Source organism: Quercus suber, unplaced genomic scaffold (assembly GCF_002906115.3).
Source record: "Quercus suber isolate HL8 unplaced genomic scaffold, Cork oak 2.0 scaffold_554, whole genome shotgun sequence".
NCBI lineage: Eukaryota > Viridiplantae > Streptophyta > Magnoliopsida > Fagales > Fagaceae > Quercus > Quercus suber.
In genome coordinates, this window is record NW_027070002.1 from 442,303 (window position 1) to 458,858 (window position 16,556).

Below are 16,556 nucleotides of genomic sequence, written 5' to 3' on the forward strand. Positions count from 1 at the left end.
TTGGAAGCCATGTAAGGGGATGTGTTTCACGGTTACCTATAATTTTCAAATTTTGTCTTAGCACGTTGTATGAAATTACCAATAGGGCTTATAGTGGAGCCCATGCACAATGTGTTGTGCACAAAGATGTATGGACACATGTTATAATGTATGATTTTAATATGTGGATGGTGTGATGTTTTATTCTTCACAAAATTTTATTTAAAATCAATTAGATGTGTTATTCCAATTTACATAGTTAGAGATGATTATGAGCTTAGTAAAATTTTCGATCTCACTATGTAGAAAGGAATATCATGGTCTAGTTGGATTTTTGGAAATAAAATTTAAAAATGTATGTGCTAATGTCAACTTGTGTAATGAATGTAGTGAACATGGCCACTAAGAATGTAGTTGCTGATCTAACTAAGGGGGATAAACTAGATGGAACTAACTATGATATGTGGCATAGAAAAATTCAATATCTGCTTAATGAACAAAAGGTCCTTGAAACCCTAACCAATGTGATGATGCGACCTGAAAATGGGAATACTGCCTAACATCGCCAGGACTTAGAGGCCTATGAGTCTTGGGTTAAGAAAGATCACTGTGCACGCTTCACTATGCTGAGTAGCATGTAAAATGATCTTATTGGGGAGTTTGAGGACTACCCAAATGCCCAAGAGATGTGGAACCAGCTTAGGATTGCCTATGGAGGGATTTCAGCAACTAGGTTGCGAGCTCTTACTTTGAAGTTTGAGCAATATGTTATGGGTTCAAAGCATAGCATGGCTAAACATCTAAGAGGACAATGTTTGCATTGATCCGTGACCTAAAGGCTGCTAGCAATAATCTCTCTAATGAACAATAGGTCACAGTGGTGATACGTTCACTGCCTGAACCTACTTAGGGGCAAATGAAGCTTGTTTTGACACATAGTGAGAATATCAAGACTTTTACTGATATTTCTCGTCATCTCGAGCTTGAGGCAGAGCATATAGGGGCACACCAAAACACCCTCCTTGTTGCCCAATCTGGGCAACGAAAGGCATTCGGGCCTAAACACAAAGGACAAGGGAGGAATGCCAAAGGAGCTGGTAACCTTGAGCCTAAAGAAGGCAAGATAGCAAAGTGCCAAAAGGGCAAGCGTGCTAAGAAGGACAAGGCAAAGATCAAGTGCTACAACTGTGGTAAGAAGGGTCACTTCACTCGTGAGTGCATTGAGCCGAAGAAGGTATCCTTTCTTAACAACTTTGCTATTACTTATGTTTGTACACATGTTTTTGTTGCTCAAACTATTCCTGGGTGAATTGTAGATTTAGGAGCAACCAAACATATAGCCAGAGATAGAGTTGGGTGTGTGAATTACAAAAAGATACCAACGGGCACACAATACATTATTTTAGGTAACAGAGCTCAAGAAGAAGTCATAGAAGTTGGAACCTACCAACTCAAATTTCATTTAGGACGTACATTACTTCTTCATGATGTGCTTCATGCACCTAGTGTCCAATGTAATCTATTTTCAATACTTACTATGCTTAGACTTGGATTTAGTTTCCGTTTCGATGGTCCTTAGTTGGATTTTTATTTAAATAAAACCTTGTATGGATATGGTTATTTATCTAATAATTTCTTTATGTTGGATTTAGATGATTCCTCTTTTTCTTTTATTGCTCATAATGATGATGCTTTTGATTCTGTAATGTGGCATGCTAGACTTGGACACATAGGAAAAGATAGATTGGCTAGACTAGCTAGAGAATTCCTATTGGGGCCTATCACTAATGTAAGCCTACCTATGTGTGAACCTTGTCTAGCTAGAAAGGCCTGTAGGAAGCTTATTGGTAAGGTTCCAAGGGCAACTCATCCTTTGGAATTAGTCCATTCGGACATATGTGGACCTATGAATGTTAAGGCATGCCATGCCTCTTATTTTCTCACATTTATAGATGACTATTCACAATTCAGTTTTGTCTATTTGATCTCTCATCGCTTTGAAGCATTAGATTGCTTTAAGCACTTTGTGGTAGAGGTTGAGAATCAGAAAGAAAGGAACCTAAAGGTTTTTCGAATTGATAAGGGTCGTGAATATTTGTCTAAACAGTTTTAGGAACTATGTGAGGAAAAAAGAGATGCGTAGGAAATTGACGATTCCTGGTACTCCACAACAAAATGATGTTGCAGAGAGAAGGAACCGTACTCTATTAGAGATGGTTAGATTGATGATGGCGCAAGCTAACCTTCTAATTTCGATTTAGGAGGATGCATTGTTGACTGCTGCCTACATCCTTAACCGTGTGCCTTATAAGCAATTCCCACAACACCATATGAGTTATGGATTGGTGCAAAACCCAATTTGGAGAACTTGTGGCCCTGGGGTTATGCAAGTTTTGTTCACAGTACTTCCTATTAGTGTGGGAAATTGGGCCCTAGAGCAAGTAAGAAAATCCTTATAAGATATTCAAAAAGCTCAAAATGGTATGTAATGTATGGTGAACATTCTGATGGTGGAATGACTGAGATAGAGTCTCGTGATGTCAACTTCGTTGAAGATGATTTTCCAAGCATCAGTGAAGCAAAACAAGTTCTTTAGCTTTATGAGCTATAAGAACTTGAAGGTGTCATACCATCTTTGGGCGAGGGTGGAGAATCACAACTTTATCCTGATGAGCCTGCTTCCTATGAGGAAGCATTAGCTTCACCTGCTTCACATGAATGGATAGTTACTATGAGGGATGAGATGGATTCTATGACAAAGAATCAAGTTTGGGAGTTGGTTGACCTTCTGCCTGGGTGCAAGACCATTGGAAACAAGTGGGAAAAGCACAAGACAGATGGATCAATTGACAAATATAAGGCTTGTATCATGGCGAAAGGCGATACCCAAAGAGAAGGGATAGACTATGAAGAGACTTTCTCCCTAGTAGTGAGAGTTATCTCTATTTGTCTCTACTCGCCTTATTCTAGCTATTGTTGCACATTTGGATTCGGAACTCTTCCAAAATGGATGTAAAGATTGCATTTCTCAATGGAGAACTAGACGAGGAGATCTATATGGATCAACCTATTGGCTTTGAGGTCAAGGAATAAGGGTGCAAAGTGTGCCGCCTTAAGCGTTCCATTTATGGCCTAAAGCAAGTGTCTAGACAATGGTATTTCAAATTTCATAAGGCTATTATTTCGATTGGTTTCGAAATGATGGAAGAAGACCATTGTGTGTATGTTAAATGATCAAGAAAGAGTTTACTTATCTTTTCTTTGTATGTGGACAACATTTTGTTGACTAGAAATTATATGAAGATGATTGTCACCACCAAAAAGTGCTTGTCCTCTATTTTTGAAATGAAGGACATGGGAGAGGCTAATTATATGCTTGGAGTTAAGATCTTCAGGGATCGCTCAAAGATGCTTCTTGGTTTGTCTCAAGAAACTTACATAAAGATGATCTTAGAGCGATTCCGTATGCAAAATTCCAAACCCATAGACACTCCAATTGAGAAGGGACATACATTAAGCCTTGAAGATTGCCCTAAATCAAAAAAGGAAAAGAGAAACAGTTCCATATGCAAGTGCAATTGGAAGTCTAATGTATGCTATGTTGTGTACTCGACCAGACATTTGTTTTGCAGTTGGTATGGTTAGTCGTTATCATAGTAATCCAAGATCTGTTCATTGGCAAGCAATTAAGAGGATTTTTTGATACCTTCGTGGGACATCAGATCTCATTCTTTGCTATCAAGGTGGAGATTTGAGATTGAGAGGTTATTCTGATGCTAACTGGGCCAGTGATAGAGATGAGCACAAGTCCACTATAGGTTATGCATTTCTACTTAGTGGTGCAGCTATCTCTTGGTGCAGTAAGAAATAGTCTTGCATTGCTTTATCCATAATAGAGTCTGAGTATGTTGCTTGTTCAGCAGCAGCACAAGAAGCTGTTTGGTTAAAGAAATTTTTCCAAAGCCTAAGGGTGACATCTCTTGCAAATGAAGCTGTAAAGATGTATTGTGATAGTATGAAAGCCTTGGTTCATGCTAAAGATCCTAAAATAGCAAAAGCAAACACATACAGACTTGTTATAACTACATTCGTCTTGCTATTACACAAGGAGAGGTGATCCTCCAACATATCTCCACTAGTAGGATGGTGTCTGATCCACCTACTAAAGCCATTGCTAGAGATGCCTTTCATATGTTAGAAGTTTAGGACTTTGTAGGATTTGATATGTTTTTGGATACCTTATGGACATTTATGTTTATTCATGCTGTATGCAATAATGATGTTATTCATTTTGATTCATTTTGTGATGTGATTGATATTGCATACTAAGTATACATTATTTGAGAATATGTCACCAGGCTTAGATCGGTCTACTCACATAGACGATCACCCTAGTGCTTGAGTAGCAAGCAGGATTAGACATAGTGATCACTTTATTTTTCTGTAAATCAAGTAAGTGATCGTCTTAATGCTTAGGGAGGCGTGTAAAATAATATAATGAATGTCACCTTAGCTAGGCTAAGATGAGACTTATGGGAGTCGCACTTGAAGTGTATCCTCAACTTCATGAAGCCTAAATAAAGCCAAATGTGAGATTTTCGATTGGAACTTGATGTGTAACTGTGCTGAGAAACTCAGGTTGGTTGCCTTTGTGGCAATTGGACTAAGATTTGTACAGTGTTTGAGTGTGACAAGCCTAGTTGAGTGGGAGCTCCACCGTGGCATACAAATTATACTGTATGTGTTATAACTGACCAATTAAGGGAGTGATTGGAATGATCCCTACTCTGTCACTATGTGAGTCCTAGTCAACCATTATATGGTCCATTCTGTGCCCTTTTTTCGATCTAGAACTATGTCATGAAATGAATGTTTGATGTCGCCACTTTAGCATGTCATCTCAAGGCATACGGTCTCGCAAAGCATGTCTAAGAAAGCGGTCAAGTATGAATGAATTAACATGAGTGTCTGGGGAAGATTATTTAGAACACACCATTTATTTTATGACTCATAGCCCAGGCGATTATGAGGAATTTGTTTTTCAACATAATCATGAGCATATTATATGGTATAGGATCAAGTGTTGCTTTGAGTTTGAACTCATGAGGGAGTAAAGAAACTTGATTGGGTGTGATCAAATAATCTGGGGCATAGATGAGATATTATGAGTGATGTACTATGTTAGTTTAGATGGTGATTTAATATAGTACTCCTACCCTACACCTTTTCGTTTAGGTTATACACTCATTTTTTTTGTATAAAGAGAGGATTGGACAAGAGATTGAGAGGAGCCAGTTCTGATTGTAGTACCTAGTGTGGATGAGTGGGAGATGTTAGAAATTGGGCTGGTTTTGACCCAACCCATAAACCATGGCCCATGAATCGTCCACATGGGTTCTTTGACAAGTTTAAATTTAAACTAACTGATATTGGTATGAGTTATCAATATCAGTAATGGAGTAATTTAAACTTAACAGGTGAGATCTTTTAGGGATCACATATATCTGATAGTAAGTGAATCTTTACTAGTATTTAAAATCCTCCTACATTAGTCAGATCAAGGTGAGATACAGTGAGTGAACATACGTATAGTTTTTGAGTGCTCTCTCAAAGTAAGCCATCTCTTTGGGACACCATCTATTGTTCTCTAGAATTTGGAACGTGGAAATTAGGAGAGACTCTAGTACCCTTTCCTGCGACTTGGAGGTGTTCCACAAAGGAGATCGCGAGGAGTATGTAAAGCAAGCAAAGAACGAGATCCGGCAATTTGGTGATTTGTTCCACCAAAGGTATGTGCCTATTGACCTCTAGTATATAACTTTTCAACATAGCATTTATCTCACCTTTGATGAGAATGCTCTTAATTACTTGTTTTACCGCTTTTTTGTCAAAAAAAAAAAAAAAAAAGAAGAAAGAAAATAGAACTCTCTCTCTCTCTCTCTCTCTCTAATGCCAAATATCCTCCAAAAGTAGTCTCACTTTCCAATAAGGAACTTAAATTCTCTTGCACGAATTCAACACTTTCTTGACAGTAATGGATTATAGGGAAAAATCAAAGCAATGCATAACATTAGCACCACACGAGTATACTCTGCCTGCCAGACGTTGGATCATCAAGAAACATGACAATGGTATGGAATTTCTACCACTACTTATATCCTTGGAGCCTATATGAAGTTCATAAGCCCAACTATCTGTCTAAATCTGTTAGATTCAATGGCTGTGGTCGATTAAATTACAGTACAAAACGGTACACATTCAATACCTGATTAGCTTCAAAGATTCTTTCTTTCTTTTCTTTATTGTTTTTGTTTTTGCTTTTTGAGTAAAAGATTGAAACTTCATAGATGCTTTCTTATGCTTTCTTCCTTTTCTTTTAGTAAAAGTTATCTTGTTTCAAAAAAAAAAAAAAAAAAAAAATCTTTCTAAGGGTCAATCAACAGCCAGTAATAATTTGCACAAATGGCCTTGAACTTTCGTTGTTTCCATTACTATATAGACTTGAACTTTGTAAAGTCTCTATCACAAGTAGCATATAGGAAATTATAACAACTACAAGAGGAATACTTTGTAGCTTCTAATTGCACGAATGGCCTCCTTTCAAAGCTTCTTCATCTCCACTTTCTTCTTCTTCCTCCTCCAAGCACAGCATCAAGCGCAAAAAATTGCAAATCTTCATATTGCGATGTTTATCAATGACAAATGCTCTCAAGACAAATGCTGTGGCTATCTGGGATTCAGTCTCTCATGCAACAACCAACGCCAAACAATTCTCACTCTCCCTTATTCTGGGGACTTTCTTGTTCTAGAAATCAATTACTGGAACCGAGTAATGATTATCGATGACCCAGATAGCTGCCTTCCTAGACGGTTTCTGAACCAACACTTTACTCTTATGGACTCTCCTTTTCACTTATTAGACATCAATGTGAATATCGCCTTGTTCAACTGCTCCAACGACCCTATTTATGATTATGGACAGTATCCCTGCCTTAGCGGCGATAACTTTACATTCTCCTAGACAGCTATAGGGCAATGTCGAGAAATAATAACTGCACCACTTTTTGATGGGGGTATATTTGAGTTGGAGCATGCCCGAATTGGAATGCTTTACTTCAAGCACCGGTATCTTTACTTGCTTTGTTTGTACATTTAGAACCTTATGTTAAGACATATGTGGTTCACTTGTTAAGAACATATGTCATTCTTTTATGTAATTGGCTAATCCTTTGACAAAATGTACTTTACTTGTAATTGAGTAGTTCTAGGTGTTTTTAATATTTCAAGAAACTGTGTTTCAAGATCAAGTGTTGAAGTTATCCAGTCTGTCCAAGAAACAAGCTGAAGAAGTGCAAGTTCATTAAAACTCGACAGCTAACTCGACAGCTAGCATGTGTCGAGGTTTAGAAAGCTGCTTAAGCCCTTGTGCTCGACACCTGCTCGACAGTTGCTCGACACCTCCTATCTGTCGAGGTTTATGAATTTTAAAATTTTTATATAATTTTTTTGGAATCCGTGAATATGTTTTTGGGCCTTCTTTTCTCCTAACCCTAGACATATAAAAAGATTGTTTTAAGGGCCGTCAAAGAGTACACAAGTTGCACAAGTATTAAGCAAAGTTTGTTCAAGCAATTTGTGACCAGAGACAAAGTTTTTCCCTAGTTCATCATTCTTAAAGAAGTTGCTATGTATGTGCACCTTTGGGTTTTGTGACTAAGCATCTTCTTGATCTTCATCGTGGATGAATTGAAGAACTTTGCAGCCAACAACTCTCTCTAGTTAGTGTTTGAAGTTGCGTACTAGGATCCACGCAATTGGTTAGTCACGTACTTTAGTCACGTACTTGGAAGCCGTGCATCAAAAGGGGAAATTGTCACTACAAAATAAGTCCAATTGGGTATGGGGGTAAGGGTTCAACTAGGGTAAGGATTCCTTTACTTGTAATTGTTTGTTGTGATAATAGTGAAATTTTGGGAGTGGTGACCTAAAAATCACCCGGTGGGGTTTTTGTCGTCAGGTTTTCCCCATTCGTAAATAAATCACTATGTTATTTATTTTTCGCTGCATAATTAGTTTATTGGTGATTTGTTTGTGCTACCACGCATTTTCATGATTAATTAACTTAATTAATTCATTTGGCTAAATTAATTGGTTAATTTATCACAATGGGTCAATTCATTTTTGGCCTATCAAGTGGTATTAGAGAAAACACACTCTAATTAGGTTTTAATCTTTGCTGTGTTGATCCATGGACCCCTGTTTATCATGGATAGAGGACAGTCGTTAATTATACCTTCTTTATTTGATGGCATTAATTATGCATACTGAAAAGTACACATGAGAGTTTTCTTGCAGTCTTTAGATTCTAAGGTGTGGCAAGCTATAGAGATTGGCTAGACCAAGCCAAAGGAAGCGCCGGCTAATTGGGATGAAACCAAGATCAAGCGGCAAACTTCAACAATAGAGCGTTGAATGCCTTATTTAGTGCAGTCACCAATGAGGAGTTTAAGAAGATATCCTCCACTGAAACTGCTAAGGAAGTATGGACTATCTCTAGACAACCTGTGAGGGTACAAAGGCTGTCAAGGATTCAAAACTTCAGAGGCTCACTACAAGATTTGAAGAGATAAAGATGGAGGAGAATGAGTCGTTCGATGAGTTCTATGCTAAGCTCAAGGACATAGTGAACTCAGCCTTCAATATTAGGGAAACCATTCCTGAACCCAAGATTGTAAGGAAAGTGCTCAGATCTCTACCTAAGAGATTTCATGCCAAGATTATGGCGATCGAGGAATCATAGGATATTGACAAGATTTCTTTGACTGAGCTGGTTGGAAACTTGCAGACCTACGAGCTAGGGTTATCAAGGATTGGTAAGTCGGGTAAGGGTAAGAGCATGGCTTTAAAGGCAAAGAGCAGTGATACAGATGAGTCTTCCAATGATGAAGATTTCAAGATGAAGTCCTACATCACTAGGCGGTTTAAGAAGTTTATGAAGAATGCCAATGGGAGGAGTTTCGACAAGGACCGTAGGCAATCTAGTTCTTCTTAGTTCAAAAGTTAAGACAAAGGGAAGAAGGATGCAAAGGATGGTGGTTAGTACACTATTCCCGCAAGACCTAAGTGCTTTGGGTGTCATGGTTTCGGACACATGAAACAGGAGTGTCCTACATATCTCAAGAGCATTGGATATAGTAAGGCACTTGCTGCAACCTTGAGTGACACTGAGCTTGAGGATGATTTTGACAATGAGGATGACGGAATCTTAATGCCTTCACTGCCACAGTCAATCCTACTGAAGGGATTGTTGAAGATGTGGACGAAGAAGAAGAATTGGTGGATTCTAAGTGTAAAAAGATGGATGATCAAGATGATATCCATATAGCCTATGAAAAACTATACAAGCTTTTTGAAAAGCATGAGAAACTGTATAGGCTAGCCACCAAGAAACTCAGTGATGTGGAACTTGATCGTGAAGAGTTGTCCATAAAGTTTGATGAGGCTAATCAGACTATTAGAGTAATGAGATTTGAGAACAATTTCTTGCTGAAAAGACCAAGAAGCTTGAAGCGGAGCTGTTTCAAGTTAGAGCTCAATTAGAGAGTACTTCAAGTGCAAAGCTGGATGAGATACTCCGCATTTAGAAATTTGCTTTAGATCGAACAGGTTTAGGATATGGTCTTTCTTCCTCTAATATTACTTCTACTAGTAATACTATTTTTGTTCTTGCTGCTAATAGTGCTGAAATTGAAAACAATGATATTAAAACTGAATTAGCTAGTGAGAACCTATACAAGGGTAAATCTATCCTAGAAGCACCCCTTAAGCAGGATAAGAAAGATGTTAAAAACCCTAGGTCTAAGAAGATTAACTCTTGAAAGCCTAAATAGAAGAAGTAACATCTTTGTCATCGTTGTGGATCTGCCAGCCATACTCTACCAAATTGCTACAAGTGGTTAGCCGCTTAACAGAGCAACGACATGATAGCATCCGGAAGCCAGAATCAGCTTCAATCCTCTCTTGCTCCTCTTAGAGATCTTCTCAAAGCCCTCATATTCCTTTTAAACTTGAACAGTTTCAATTCCTCCCCCTCACCACCAGTTTAAGGGTTTAATCAAAGAAAAGGTTCTTCCAAGGTGTGGAAGAGAAAGGACTCTAAGTGATTATATCACTTTCTTCTATCTTCTTGTTTTGTTTATTGCATTACTTATGTGTTTTGCTTTTATTTTGAGTCAGTCTAGTTTTATGCTTTGCTTTGTTTTAACATGTTTTTGTTTGTTTGTTTTCAATTTTTGTTTATTTTGTTTTTGCTAAAAAAAAATTGAAAATCAGAAAAATACAAAAACAGTGTGTGTTTTGTGTACATTGGTACTTATGTATCTTGGATGGCCATTGAAACAAAGTTTTCTAAATTTTTTATCTTTTGTAGCTTAGATGAGCATCTCTATGCACAACTAAGTAAGTGAGCTTTGTGGCTTTTTTTATGATGAGTAAGATTAAGTTATCTCTTGGACTTAGCACTCATATCACTATTTTTGATGAAAAGAACTAAAAAATCTTAAGAAAAATGCATAAATAATCATCTCACTATTGTTGCCCGCCAATCATGAAAGACATCTGTATGCTTTGGCATAGCAAAATTGGAATGTCAAATATTATTGGGTATTTCTTTTCTTTCTCTTATATGCCCATGCATGATATGCTTAAAAAGAAAAATATGCAAAGAAAATAAAAAGCAAAAAGATAAAAAAAAATGCTTTTAAATATGATTGCAAGTATGTATTCTAGGAGATGTGGGAGTCATAGGATGTACCTCGAAGGTGATAGTCCCCATCAAACAGTTATGATTTTATTTGAGTTAAAGTAATTTTCTTATATCTCAAATCGTCATAACATGTATACACTTATGTAATCTTGCGATGTTTTTCACACACAACACGCAATATTCTTTTCTACTCTAGATACATGTGTAAGTACAATGTGATTTGGCCATCACAAGGTTTTGCATGTGTTAATATATGCTCACTAAATTGTCTTGACTTGTTTTTGAAATATAAAATTGGTTAGACTTGTTTAGTGTGTGTGTGTGTGTGTGTGTTTTTGAGATCCATGTGCTTAAAATTACTTTGAGAGATGATTTTGAGAGCTTAATATATTGATTGGATCATTGGTTGAGTTACATGTTGGATTGCATTCATGTCTCTATTTTTCACTTCTCGAAAAACTATTTTTAAAAGCTAGCTGACACCTCCTTGATACTTAGCTATCTGTCGAGCTTCTCAAGCTTTTTCTTATCGTAATCTCGACACCTCCTTGACACCTAGTGGATCAATCGAGAAAGTTTCTGCCTCCTTGATAGCTTCTCGACACCTGGTGGATTGATCGAGCTTCTATTCTAGATCTGGTGTTTTGTTCCTTGGTACCTCTTCGACGCCTGCATCTGTCAACGACCATTTTCTCGACACCTTCCTTGACAGATGGCTCGATACCTCTCGACACCTTATCTGTCGAGATTTACTGAGGATTTTATAAATACATCCTCGTGCGATCCAGAATTCATTTCTCTCGATCTCTCTCTTGATAGCTCTCTCTTTTCTCTCTCAAACAATCTCATCTCACTCTAATCTTGATCCTCAAGGTTTCTTCAAGCTTTTCAAGGTTTTTTTCACTTGGTAAGCTTCTATTTTCTCATTCTTCATACATTTCATGTTTTAAAACCTAGGTTTTGAGGTTTTTGAAAAATTTTGGGGTTTTTCAAAATTGATGAGTTATTGTTGAAATTTTGGGATGGGTTTTCACTTATATGAGTTTAAAATCTCATGCATTGCATTACATTAGCATTATAATAGTATTTTCATGCATTTAGATGTGTACAATATGTTTGTGTGCTGGTACGATTGGATTGGGCTGAGCCTATGATGAATTTTCTTTTGCATGTTACATGTTCATGCATTCCCCATGCATATGTACTCTTTTTTCAATATATCTTGATATATTTGAACTATTTGGAGCTTTTCTGGTTGTCTCTTTCTCTCCCTCTCTCTCTTTGTTTACGTTAGTCATGTTTATGGCACCTAAGCGTAAATCTGCTCCGTCTCGGAACTCTCTCCATTCCGGGACATCTTCCTCTTATGATCCTACTCCTTCTAACATTCGGTTTCATGATGAGGATGCCCGAAAGGCTTTCTCAGATAACTATTCTAGACGAGGTGTTCATTTGAAACGTTAAGTCATTTTGGCGGACTTCACCGACAGTGACCTTCCCACTGTCATTCACAGTCGGGGATGGGAGTTACTGTGTGACGTCTCGATCACCTGTCCTCTCGTGCTTATCCAGGAGTTTTACTCTAACATGCATGAGATTGACTGCTTAAAACCTCTTTTCTTCACTCGCGTTCTAGGTATGCGCATCCCTATTGCACCGTAACTTGTTGTGGATGTGCTTCGGGTTCCTAGGATAGAGTTTCCTGACTATCCTCGTTGTGAGTGTCTAAGGACTGTGTCTAAAGATGAGCTCATGTCTACCTTCTGTGAGCGCCATACTGAGTGGGGTAAACACCAATTCACTTACTGTTCGGGCTTTGCAAAAGGCCCTTGGTTTTTGAACATGGTGATGACCTTTGTACTCCGTCCTTTCTCTCACTACAACTCCATTACAGAGCCTCGTGCTCATTTTCTATTATCACTTCTTGAGCATCTTACTATTGACTTCCCTTCACATTTTATTCTTTCTATTATAGAATGTTCATTAGGATTCTACGTCCCATGATAAGCTCATCTTTCCTTAAGATATCACAAGGATTTTACGCCATTTTTCCATCCCTTTTCTCGTGTCCGACCACTTCACACACATTTGTGTCATAGATGCCGCTACTGTAAAACGTAGTGAGGCGCAGTTTCGGTCACAACAGAAATCAGTAGCACCTCCCTCCCGTTCGGCTCCTTCATCTCGCTTTGCTTCATCCACATCTGCTCCCTCCTCTTCCATGGGTGATGTGTCATTTGGAGACATCATGGCGCAACTACAGTGCATGGATGCTCGCTTTAATACACTCTCTACTGAGTTGTATCAAGTGAACATTCGTGTTGGTCGTATTGTACGATGGCAGGCGGCTATGGGTGGCTATGCTTCTAAGGCTTCTCCTCCACCACCTCCTCTAGTGGCTTTTGATTCTGATGCTGAGGATGATGATGATGATGAAGATCGCGATGATGTTTCTGATGATGATGATGGGGATGCTAATTCTACCAATGAGATGTCTACTTGACACTTTACCCTTTGTCACTCGTGACAAAAAGGGAGAGTAGTTTTGGGATATGAGAGTAGTCATCTTTAGGGAGAGAGTTAGTATAGGACATTTTTGTTAGGGGGAGTGTTGATATGAGGGATGTAGTGAGGATATGATGTATCTTTTCTTTTCTTTCTTTTATAGATACATTGATCTTGTACATTGGGTCGTGTGACCATTTTTGACATACATTGTACTTATATTCTTTATATGTGGATGTATGTTTCTTTCACCTATCTTTCATGCGTTATTTCTTTTCTTCTGTTATACACATGTTTCTTATACTTGTATGCAATCTATTATTTCTGTCTCACACAAAGATGCCTTGATGAATTTTGTTTAAAGTGTTTTAGAAATACAGGTTATTAAAGTCCACTTGTCATAAACTCTCTTCTTGCAAAGTTTTTCAAGAGTTTGTGTTAGGATAGATTTTATTATATTCAACAAGTGAATATGAGTTAAGTGATTTATGACTTCTCTCATATGTTCATTTGTTTGTTGTGGTTTTGTCATGGATTGCCAAATGAGGAGATTGTTAGGACATATGTGGTTCACTTGTTAAGAACATATGTCATTTTTTTATATAATTAACTAATCCTTTGACAAAACACACTTTACTTGTAATTGGGTAGTTCTAGGTGTTTTAATGCTTCAAGAAACTGTGTTTCAAGATCAAGTGTTGAAGTCATCCAGTCTGTCTAAGAAATAAGCTGAAGAAGTGCAAGTTCATTAAAGCTCAACAGTTAGCATGTGTTAAGGTTTAGAAAGCTACTTAAGCCCATGTGCTCAACACCTCCTATCTATCGACGTTTATGAATTTTAGAATTTTGATATGATTTTCTTGGAATCTGTGAATGTGTCTTTGGGCCTTCTTTTCTCCTAACCCTGGACATATAAAAGAATTGTTTTAAGGGCCGTTAAAGAGTACACAAGTTGCACAAGCATTAAGAAAAGTCTGTTCAAGCAATTTGTGACTAGAGACAAAGTTTTGACCTAGTTCATCATTCTTGAAAAAGTTGCTGTGTATGTGCACCTTTGGGTTTTGTGATCAAACATCTTCTTGATCTTCATCATGGATGAACTGAAGAACTTTGCAGCCAACAACTCTCTCTTGTTGGTGTTTGAAGTCGCGTAATGGGATCCGTGTAATTGGTTAGTCATGCACTTGGGAGCTGTGCATCAAAGGGAAAATTGTCACTATAGAACAAGTCCAATTAGGTATTGGGGTAAGGGTTCAACTATAGGTTAGTATAAGGTACTGAGATTCCTTTACTTGTAACCGTTTATTGTGATAATAGTGGAATTTCGGGAGTGATGACCTGAAAATCGCCTAGTGGGGTTTTTGCCATTAGGTTTTCCTCATTCGTAAACAAATCACCGTGTTACTTATTTTCTGCTACATTATTAGTTTATTGGTGATTTTTTTGCGCTACCATGCGTTTGCATGATTAATTAACTTAATTAATTTACTTGTCTAAATTAATTAGTTAATTTATCACAATGGGTCAATTTGTTTTTGGCTTATCATCCTAAAACCAGATTGTTTAAACTAATTAATTAACCAAGTTGATTATTAGATTTATTATTTAGATCTAGGTTAAACAAGCATATATCATATCATGCTTAGAAGTAGAAAAGTAAATAACACCACGATATGATGACCTAGGAAAACCGATGAAACGAACCATTTCAAGGTAAAAACCTGGATAGGATTTGACCTACCTATCCTTAAGGTAAAATAAATCCATCATAATAGAATTGAAGTTTTTACAATCAGATTTAACCCTAAATCTATTGCTATATCATGTAGTAACTTACTGACACGACCACATGCAAGCTCCAAATTCACAGACTCCTTCTCTTCTTGGATTTACACCAACACAAGCCGACTTGCACTTTGAGATCCCACTCAAAGGTTTCAAATCGCCATCACTTGTTGATCATTGTAGTAGCAACTTCTATAACACCAGATCTTGAGTTTCTTCAAAGAATATTGCTGGTAGAAGACTTTAGAGAGGTTTGGGTACAAAAACCCTAGATCTACAATTGGAGGCACATGATGCACTCTTTTTTCTCTAAGAGCTCTAAAAACATAGTTAGGATTTTCCTTTATATACTAGAAGTGTTTCACTTGAAACCCAAAATGTTTAAGTAGAGTTTAGGTTGAAATAGAATTCTGCAAAAATTTCATGTTTGTGATTTTCGATCGGTTGGATCTAATTTTCGATCAGTTGGATTTCTCTGAATTCGAATTCTTCTTTCTGTAGCTTGTATGTTCTTGTGTTCTGACTTGTAACACCATGAGCGTTGTCTAATAAACTCTATAGACTCTAAGATCTATACCTAGACAAGTTTGTGCTCACAGTTTGCCAATTGTTCTAAACTTTTAAAACCTAACACGCTTCATCAAATTTAATTTTGTTCGGCACATACAATAACATAGGGAAACGTACCATAGAAGTGTTCTAACTCGGGGTTGAACGATGAGATCTTCACCCCTACCTTGCATGGTTTTGTCTTTTGTAATGCATCCCCGCTTCACCCATATGATGGGAAAACTTCCTTGCCCCATCCCCTTGAGATCCTGTGGGCACTGCCCCATAAAATTCTAATTTTCTCCACAATTATTGCAATTTTTTTAATAAAACATGATTCATTAAAATATACTTGAAATTACAACTAAATTTATCCCATCAGATCAAACTAATTTTTAGCAAGAACTTAATAATATTATCCAAGCATTTAACAAAATAATATCACAACAAAAAACTAAAGTCTTAATATCCACACATTTGAATAAGCCAGTATTGAATTGTTTTTTTAAATATTAAGGATTTAGGGTATGAAAAATTTACAATTATAGCCCTTATCAACGCAGGGCAAGGTAGGGCAGGTTAGGGTAGTGCCGGGATAAAATGTCTAGACCTTGCCCCATGATAGGGGCTAAAATCTCACCCCATCCTCATCCCACCGCCTATATGAGGCGAGGAAAACTCATGTGAAGCAAAGCGGGAAAAGGTGGGTTAATGCAAGGTGGGGAAAAATTGCCATCCCTAGAATTTGATATGCCAACACATAAAAATATTTTCCTAACAATTACAACAGATAATCATACATTTTGATAAAAACATGATGCTTACCTCTCTAAACAACCCAAGTACGTGTTTACTTCTTTTATCAATTGTGAATTGACTCACACAAACGTTGGTTTACTTCAAGGGAAGACTAATCCTCCAATAGCAGTGCTTGCTAGGTTTGGGAAAAAAATGATTATTAGCTTTATTATGT